This window comes from Cryptomeria japonica, chromosome 2, assembly GCF_030272615.1.
Source record: "Cryptomeria japonica chromosome 2, Sugi_1.0, whole genome shotgun sequence".
Lineage (NCBI taxonomy): Eukaryota > Viridiplantae > Streptophyta > Pinopsida > Cupressales > Cupressaceae > Cryptomeria > Cryptomeria japonica.
The window spans coordinates 79,985,272-79,995,237 of record NC_081406.1 but is presented as its reverse complement, the minus strand read 5'-3'; the positions used below and the strand labels follow the sequence as shown (position 1 = coordinate 79,995,237).

Genomic DNA, 9,966 nt, shown 5'->3' with positions numbered 1-9,966 from the left:
AAACCTTTCCTCATCCGGATCAACCGCCGATAGGTTTGCTTGTTCAGTTGGGGCTTCTTCTCCTTCATCTTCACTTACATCTTCATATGTCGACTTCTTCTCTAGGTTGTCTCCATGGCTTCCAACCGGGCTGCTATACCTCACAACATCTCCATCACAACAGGGTCTGGATTCCCACGTGCTCCACCATTCCTAGCTCCTCTTCGCGCCATCGTTCACGCTTGTCCTCTGCAGCTGTAGGTTGGATCTGCAATCTGCCACCCTACAACAGAATTTTAGGACACGCAACCTCCAGAATGAAACTTTGCTCTAATACCACTTAAAACAGTCACCGGTGAGGAGGGACCTCAAAGAGATCAATCCAGACCGGTCAACAAGAGTAAACACAATGGAAACACAAATATATGATGGAGGCAATGCAAAACATATTGTTTTATTGCATGAAAATTGATTACAACCAATCGGTAATAGCCGGGTTACAACATGCTGGCTTACAGGCCTGGAAGAACATACAAAATAGGTCACAACCGGGACCTTGAATCTCGAGATCTATCTTTTATGCACAATCTAGCTACTTGATTCTCTGACTGATTGCATTCTAATGCACAATTACAATTATATATATCGATCCAAAGGATCCAGTCAGCCCAAAAGGGATCAAAACCCGAAGAACAAGACCTAATGTATAAAATAACAAGGTCGACCTCCGCCAAGAGATTCCTTCAGAAAATCCAAAAGACGAAATGAAGAGTGCGGGAAAAGGTCGGCCACACGCCAAGGAACATTGGAATCAACGCTCAAGGCTCCGCAAGCTTCGGAAGGGGTTTTGGTAGATCACTAAAATAGGTTCAGGCAACTGGTAACAAGAACTGCCAACCGATAACAAGAAACTGTCAAAGAAATCAATAGCGATATCTTACTGGAAAAATGATCCAAATGCGATGCGGTCTGGAAGCAAAAAAGATGATCAAGTCTTCAAGTAGAATCCAACTCCTCAGGATCTGGTGAGCCAAAATTGGGACACACAGAAAGGAAAACTGAAACTGCAAATAGAAAGCAAAACAAAAAGGAAAATGTTTTTGGTTGATGCAAGATTGCTATGAACCGGGGATGCTCCTGCATCACATATATACATATACACATATATACACATATACATATACATCAACATCGACATCGACATCGACATCTACATCTACATCTAATGTATATACAACTCTATGAATGTCTTTAATAACGTCCACAAGGCCTAATAGTTTATGGGACTTACAAATTAGACAACAACATGGATAAGCACGAAGGCCCAAAACAAACATATGATCAACACCACACCTAGTTTATCCCTCTTGTTAATGCATTAGTAGCTTCTGCAAGATAAGACTTTCCTTACCCGTTAATCTCCTCTATTCTATTTTGGTTTACTCATCTATGCTATTAGATTATTTGATTTATACTTTTTGAACTGAATATGTTTATTAGATTATAGCATTGATCATGATTATAATATTGACATTGATAAATATGAATTAGATCGACGACTTGCTTAACAAAGTTAAGCGTTGATCTAATGCAATTAAGTTATCATACTTATTTACTTTGACACCGATTTACTATCAGGTGTGTTTAACAATCTATTATCATTTACAATGACACTGATTCACTATCGGGTGTGATTATCGATCTATTATCATTTGCAATGATACCGATTCATTATCGGGTATGTTTACAGACTTGTTATCATTTACACTAGCACCGATTAGTTATCACCGAGTGGATCGGTTGCTATTGGTAAGAGTCACGACCAAGTGACATCTTGGTTGGACATGTCTGATCAAGGTGCCACTTGATCGTGGCAACCTTACTATATATACATCATTCAAAAGAAAGGAGATGACATTGAAATCGATACATGTTCATCCTCCTTACCTGCAACAAAAGAAAGATAACAATATTATTGACATAGTTATGATATCAAAATTAAATACACCATCCCGCATATAACTTGTTCTTTAAATTGGAAATTGCAATAACATTTACACCTCTTTCCTTTTGCATCTTGGATCTTTTCTACGAATCTTAATCAAAATCTACAACTTTTGTTATCCTTTCTTCTTAAAACACGTTGTCCACATTTAGAATTTCGATATAACTAATTAACGTGTCTTTGTAAAATGGACATTCCATGACACGATACCATTTCATTTTCACCATTTCAAAATACAATAACATCTCCTATTTGCACACTCTTATTTAAGTATTACCACCTTAATTAGTGTGAACTAGTTCTTAGCTGAACTATTGACATTTTTACTTTCCATTTTATTTCACTTCATATATAATGTTTTTGATGCATAGTTAAAATACTCTCTAATAATGTAGACACCACCTGTATATCTAAATTACATGATAATATCACTTATATATATAACTCACCAACCTTGACAACAAAGTCGGCTAAACTCTCATTTCATAATTACAAAATTACATCACACGATACAAAGATCTACCACCGGACCAATATAATGATATTTTCCGTTGAGTGTGGAAAAACTGTTAGGCTAAGGGTGAACTGAAAAATAAAGCAGCCCAAAATTTGACGGCTGATATCCTTTCAATCTTGCATAACTATAAAATATATGCACATATGTATATTCCAACATTCAAAACGCTCCTGTTGGTTTTCTCAATTTAAAAAACATATCAGAGAAGAATTTCTCACTCAAAGGGATAGGATGTAATTAATCTAGATGCTGGTGACAGAATTTCCCTTCCCTTGAATTTGTGCTGGTACAGAAATCCAACACAGCTAAAAAAAAAGAAAAAAAAAAGTGTTTTCGTTCTTCAAAGTCACAGCTGATTTTTGGATTCTTATTGCCATATATTTATGTAGTCCACTGCACAATTAAAAGACAGGCCGGGGACCTGCTAAATACAAGCCATCAGGTAATAATGATAAACCCTAAATTTTACACTTTATTTTGTCTGCAATCTTTTTTTGATGTTTTAATTTGTTTTTAAGGATGAAATTAGAGAATATTTCATACAGTAGATAGTTGTAGTCACACATTAATGCTTTCAGAGTTGAAGGAAACATATTACCATTTTCCACTTCAAAAGTTTTGAATTGTTTGCATTAAAGACAAATGCAGGGAAGCCACAGATACCACAGGCATTCTATTTTATTTTTTAGTTGATCGTCTGGCTTGCTTTTACTTAGGGTTTGGCAAATTTTAGGAGAAAAATGTGATAGAATTTGTTATGGCCACTGCAATTTGAGAATGGACTATAGCAAATCTGTCAGGCTTGGTAAAGAATGATTGCCATAGTAGCATTATTTTTCGAAAGAATCTGATTAATTTTTATTATTAATGAACCCTCAAATTTTCCATGCTGTAAAATTCAATGCTCAAACCTGGGATTTACCCAGTCGAACCTGTGGTATAAAAAAATTGCCATATAATTCAAAGATCATTTTTGTTGCGTGTGCAAGCAAAAAATTGCAACTTACCAAAAAAAAGCTCTTGTTTGTTCATCTATCAAAGGCTGCCAAAACAGTTTAGGACTGGCATTTGAAACTTTGGTGGTGTTGAATAGTGAAATGCTATGAGTCTTTGATGGGCTTGATGAAATTTTCTGTCGTAGGTGATAGTTGTTATGATTTTCATATGTTTTTTATTGAATGCTATATGTTTTATTTGATACTCTATTTTCTATACTTGTCATGAATTACAAAATTGACTTTGTATTATTTTTATAACATCTTTCTTCTTTGCTTTTTTTTAAAATTTAATACCTCTGTGATTGAAAAAAACGCTCACACTTTTTCCGTGTTGTGCTGATGTAGTGTTGAATGGAATGCTACTGTGATAATTGCCAAATATAGAGGAGCAATTGTATAACGTTCAGTCAGTCAGCACAACATCGTCTTACATGTCATAAGGATGAATAATTTTTTCTAAAGGTTTTCAAATTTACCTTGAAAAAAAAAAAAAGATTTGTGCTAATCGTAGTGCCATGTAGTTCAGGAAATTAAAAATCCAGACGAAGAGAAAAAAATGTACCTTCAAGTATAAACTTTTATGGATTAGCAGGTTGCATTCCTTTGTGCAGTGCATTGTACCGACAGTTTGTAGTGGTGTTCTTTGATATAGGTGCTCTCACAAAAGCAAAAAAATTGAAAAAATCGGGGATTGGCAGGGATCCCAATTTTTTACCTGTTAAATCTTGTTTTTCCAAAAAATTGTTGACCGTCTTAAAACTGTTTTAAATGATTTTTTTTATTGCTTGTGGTATATTTTAGACACGTGGTAGGATTTACATGCAAAAAATTCACACAAACTGGCATATTTTCTGGTGATGACTTTGCGAGATAGGACAGGAGAGAATTTTTTTTACGAGTGATTGTGCTCATTTATTGTGGATAATGATTTCCTTTTGTTTCCTTTTTTATTTAATATAATTAATGACAAACTATGACTCTGGCTGATAAATGAAAAAAATGGTTCTTATATATATTTGCAGTTTGATATTGAAACAAATAACCAGAAGAACCTGATTTACAAATGAAATGGTGACTGCATATAATTAGATCAGTACAGATAGGGATTAATTTTTAGAAAGAGATTTAAATTCGAGGTTTGAGATTATCTTCTGGAAGGTCAACAACTTTAGTATGTGATGAATACTTCAATTTGGTGTTGTAAATTTTCCCTGTATATATTATGATGTCATACTTTATGTTAGGAAGCTTTATTTTATATATAATATAACATGTGATGGCTGGTAAAATTGTTATCGTGACAAATGGGTCACACTTGAAGTTTTGAAACTACTTTATTAGATTTCCTTGGGTTACAAAAGGTGGCAGTCATATAGGAGAGAGCAAAGGTCTATGAAAGGTTCGTCTCTTCTTGTGTCTGAAATCATCAATTGTATTGAACATTGAAAATGCTCTCATTTCTCAATTTCACTTTGTAAATTTTTGTTGCGTTTCACCATTTTGCTCCATTTGTGTTAATATTGGCTGATATAAGAGCCTTTTTTCTGCTCCGTGCCCTGATTTGTTTTAGTGCCCCTTGTGCACTGCAGCAACTTCTCCATCTAAAATAGAGCAATCTCAATACTGGTTTCTTTTGTCACTAGCTTCCTTTCTCCTCCACATGGGATAATTTTTTTCTCTAATAAAACCTTATATCATAAGCAGCAGCTATTCCATTAACTCCAAGAATGTAGTTCTATCGCCCTGGAATTTGAATTTTGAAGAGATGCATTGATGTTGCAGCGCTTACTTGTAACCAACATCCTAGCATTTAGGTTTGTATGCCCAACATTGTTCTGGTATTTGCTACAATGCTTAAGAGCCATCTCTTATGCTGGCGTGTATTTACTCTTTGTGTCTAAATGATTTAAGGGTATCGATTTTAAGGACATTGAAAATGTTTTGGAACATTTGAACATACTTGCAACTAAATAAGTACTCTGTACCACCCAAACTTGGTTACTCTTGTCGAATTACTTTGATAATAATGTTAGCTGCAAAGTCATCTCCATCTTATTTCTGGACACTGGACAAACCACAGATATAGATGGACAAGATAATTTGAAATTTTGAGATCTATTGGCATCTAGTTATTAGTTATGTAATATGAACATAAATGACAAAAATCAATATTATCCAATTGATGGGCTAAACTCTCAATTTTATTTGTTTTATACAATTGAAATGCCTTTGAATTTAAGAAAAAAAAGGTTTTGTTCCTTTTTCTATATTTTTTTATCGTTTTTTAAAATCAAAAGATCTTATACTTTTGGTTTCTGTAATGTCCCCTAATTAGTTATATTCTAAATTATCTTAAATTTTCCCAAATCTGAAATAGGTAATTAAGGGAGTACCTTTGTATACTGTTTTCTTGCAACACAAAATTAGAGAACATATATGAAGTAATAACTATAAATTGAAACTTATGCTAATGAATTAGATTGAATGATACAAATTTTTAATGTATTGATTACCATTAGCATTATATTTGTTAGATAAAATCAGATTGTAGGCTAGTTGCTATTCTTTTATATCCAATTTCTTAGTGCACTAGGGTAGGCTGGTTGGATAGGGTGTCCAATAGACCCTCCACCCTAGGCCCAAGAGTAGATGCTACATCCCTCTTGGCTCCATGTGGCAGGTGTTAAGCATCCATCATGGAGTGGCGTACCTAGTGAGGTGTCCTATCACCGTTCCCCCTCATCGCAACCACCTTCCCTCTTAATCCCAATAGCAGATTCTACACCCCTCTTGCCTCCATGTGGCAGGTGTTAGGCATCCACTCTGGAGTGGCGTACTTAAGAGAGAGCCCCTCATATACAATGAAACATTTGTGATATTCTAATGAAGTTATATTTATTATTTGATTCAACCCATTATGATAATTAATTATACTTGACATAGTTATTACAATTCTATTACTTTATGTTACATTAGTGTCTCATGCTTTCTGTCAGTACTACTTTGTATCAGAATTATTCATTATCTGTCATGGCTACTTCTTACCATATTAGCAATGTACAAATTTATAGAATTATAGTTTATACAAACTGAATTTGACTTGCCTTATTCCTTCTGGATTTATTAACAGATATATGTACATGCATCATGTCTAACAGTGATGTTGTGTGTAGTTATTTCAATGCTGTTTGAATAATTATATATTATTTGCCTTTCAATTTTTTATCATATTAATGGTCATCAATTTGATTAAGATTATCTACAATGATTTAGATTCATTAATGTACATATTGAATTTTAATATATATATATAAAATGCTGACTGTTATATTTAATATTAACCCAGAAAATGTACCTGTCACTGCTACTTACTTTTTCCTTCCTATCTTGCTGGCAGTCTGAATGGTCTTCCTCTATCTTTTATATATGAAATTAAGTATGACTGTCATACATATTGCAGTATATTAATATTACTACTAAATTCCGCATAACAACATTATCAGGCTTCATATATTAAGCATACATATTCAGCACATCCCCATGCATACCACCAAGAAGAAAAATGCTACTGCCTGTAACTTAATAACAGTTCTGATCTGATCCAATCCATGGTGATGTTGTTGGATGCTTTGATTCCTTTCCTTTGTATCTCTCAATGTGAGGGAGAGGTCACACCTCTTCATCGTGCATGCCCTTTGGCAAGAGACACACCCTTTCACCATTAGCATCTTTTGAAAGAGTGCAACTCTTCATTATTTCTACCCTTTGAAAGGGACATAACCTTTCATAATCAGGTCTGCACTTCTTATTTAAATCAGATTTTCACTTCTCATTTCCAAATTATCCCCCTCTCAAATAAGGTTCTCTTCTCCCTTTTATATCTTATTGTTGAGGGAGTCACAACTTTTCCTTCCATGTCTTTTGTCCATTCATTAACTTAATTAAATTTTAATTAATTATATTTAATTATATTTTTTATATTTTAATTTAATTTTTAATATTTAAATTTATTATTATTATTTATTATTAAATTCTATTTCAAAGTGGGGACATTACAGTTTCCTGATTTTTCCTCAAATTATTTTTTGCTGCTATGGGGTCTGTGCTCTAATTACCCTTTGTACCAATTTTTGATAGATTTATTATTTATTGAAGAAATGTCTGGCATACAACAAACAATTTACATAATGAAGTTTTGGTTTGAATAGAAAAAAACTTGTCGTTGAATTCACAATTCTTATCATCAATGTCAAAAGCAAATAATTATCATACATGAGTAATAGGAACAAACAACAGTAAAGCTTCAAAACCTGAATTTATCGAAGCAAAAGGCAAAAAAAAATGTTTATCTTGCTTGTCAATCAAATACCATTGCATGCATGATGATGCTTGGGCAAATGCATGATGGAACAGTACCATGCTATTAACATACAGCCTCCTGCAATACGGATTACAGGAGACTGCTTGTGACAAGAGAGCCAGGGAATCTCCATATGTTTGCAGATTTAGTGCAATTCTTTGAAAGGAGCTAGAACAGTCAAATTGACTAATTTGTCCAAAGACATTTTACCAATCATACAGTGAAAGAGTGTAATGTACCTTTGCTGTACCTGCCTTGCCTTTCTGATAATTAGGGCCTGATCTATCCACCGAAGGTTGGATTTAGGGCCACAAAAGGAAATTATGGTTTCCTGCAACATTTAGATATTTTATTTTATGTCAGCAGTAATATTAGATCGGTGGCATAATTATTGCAGCACAAAATACATACACGACCCATTCTAGATTTTGAGGATTTTCTAGGTTGGCTGGGCTACCCATCCAAACCCATCCTGTCTCTTAGGGCTAATAGGGCCACCTGAGGATGGGCCCAGCATACCCCTGGCTTGCACTCATTATCTTGAATGTACTAACAAACAGAGAATATCAGGAAGATAACAAATGCATACATAAAACATAGATTCATGACTATACTACTTGGTTAACATTTATCCATTATATATAAATTTGTAGGGACTAATTCATTATATTTGTGCCTAGTTGCAAAAACATGACTATCATTAATTAGTATTCCTTTTCTCTACATATTAGTTGTGTCTGAGAATGAATGAATTATTTTTATTCTTTTGTCTATCACTAAAGTGTATTTTAATGCAGCATTCTAAACCTGATATTGCAGGTTACCTATCTAGTGTGAAGATTAAGTTCATTTTACCCTTTTGTACATTATAGATGTGCTTAGTTCATTTGGTAAGACATTTTTAGGCATGGAACTGATTTAGCAATTAATCTGGGTCACTAGTTAAATTATATTAATTACTGTTATATGAGGAATGAAAACAGTTTTAATACAACTGGCACAAAACATACTTCAACATTTCGACATTTAAGTGGATTGGCCTGGGGACGTACCAGCCTACTGGTGTTGGGAAGGAATGCTTACTAGGTGCTAGTTCTTCATCGCTGGGAAGAACCAGTGACTAGCCCTTTTACATCGTCTGCTGACTGATGCATTCCCCGGGCAATCCTCATGGTTGTCTAGGCATCATAAATTATGAAAACTAAAATAAATATTATTACTGAGTAACGAAGTTACCTGTTGGATGCTTCTCCTTGTCCTTCTCTCCTTGTCACTCCCTCTCTTGTGTTTCCTTGGGGTGCGGTTTTATACCTCTTTGAAACCACGCGATTCCCTTTGAAACGTGGTGTCTATTCCGGAGGTGGCTTGGGAATGGACGCATCCTTTCATTACTAGTTAAAATGTATTTTAAGTGGTAAAAATAATTTATGTATTGAATATATATATATATATTTATGTACATGTATTGTTTAATGTTTCTAATCATTGCTTGCTGTCTACATGGGAATATGACAGGTTTGAGACATTTTAATTTAGAGCAGTCAACCAGTAGCAAAATTCGAAGTGAATTGAAATTTATTTCTCAATTCCTATATCCTGCTTCCATGTATACATTTTTTAATTGCCTCCCGCTTTCAACTCACCATTGAAATGGTGTGCCTTTCCTAATGTACAGTCCAAGGGGCGAGATACTCCTGTGAGATGTCTTTATAAACTAAGATGTCTTTATAAACTAACTGTGATACACAGCATGCACAAGAACTTGAGCTATGAACTTTGATGTTTCTAAATTGCTTATTAGGTTGATCTTGTCAAGATTTGTTTTCATGTCTGGTTTGTGTGTTACATGCATCAGTGATTTTCCATAAGGCAAGAGCCATATACATCAAGACAATTTTCTTAAGAGGAAGTCTAAGTTGCCGATTTGGGTTTGGGAACCAGAATGTGGTACAGCTTAATGGCAAATTGTTTTTGCTTGGGTATGGGTCCGGGAATATATATATTAGGTTAAAAAATATAAATTATAAGAACAGTGATACCCATAATTGCCAAAAAATAGAATATTTAAATACCTCATATTCATAATTTGCAAAAATGAAAATAATCA

The 9,966-nt window shown here is 34.1% G+C and overlaps 1 protein-coding gene across 2 annotated transcripts in view; it reads left to right on the top strand.

The window, feature by feature from the left end:
* The first annotated feature begins 2,653 nt into the window (after positions 1-2,653).
* The window catches only part of LOC131078859 (transcription initiation factor TFIID subunit 6), a 34,371-nt gene continuing 27,058 nt past the window's right edge, over positions 2,654-9,966 (top strand). Inside the window, exon 1 of one of the 2 annotated variants that reach the window (XM_058016675.2) lies at positions 2,654-2,943. The gene's annotated coding sequence lies outside the window, so the exon portion shown is untranslated. The remainder of the gene's footprint in view (positions 2,944-9,966) is intronic. The other variant, XM_058016673.2, reaches the window with a different exon arrangement.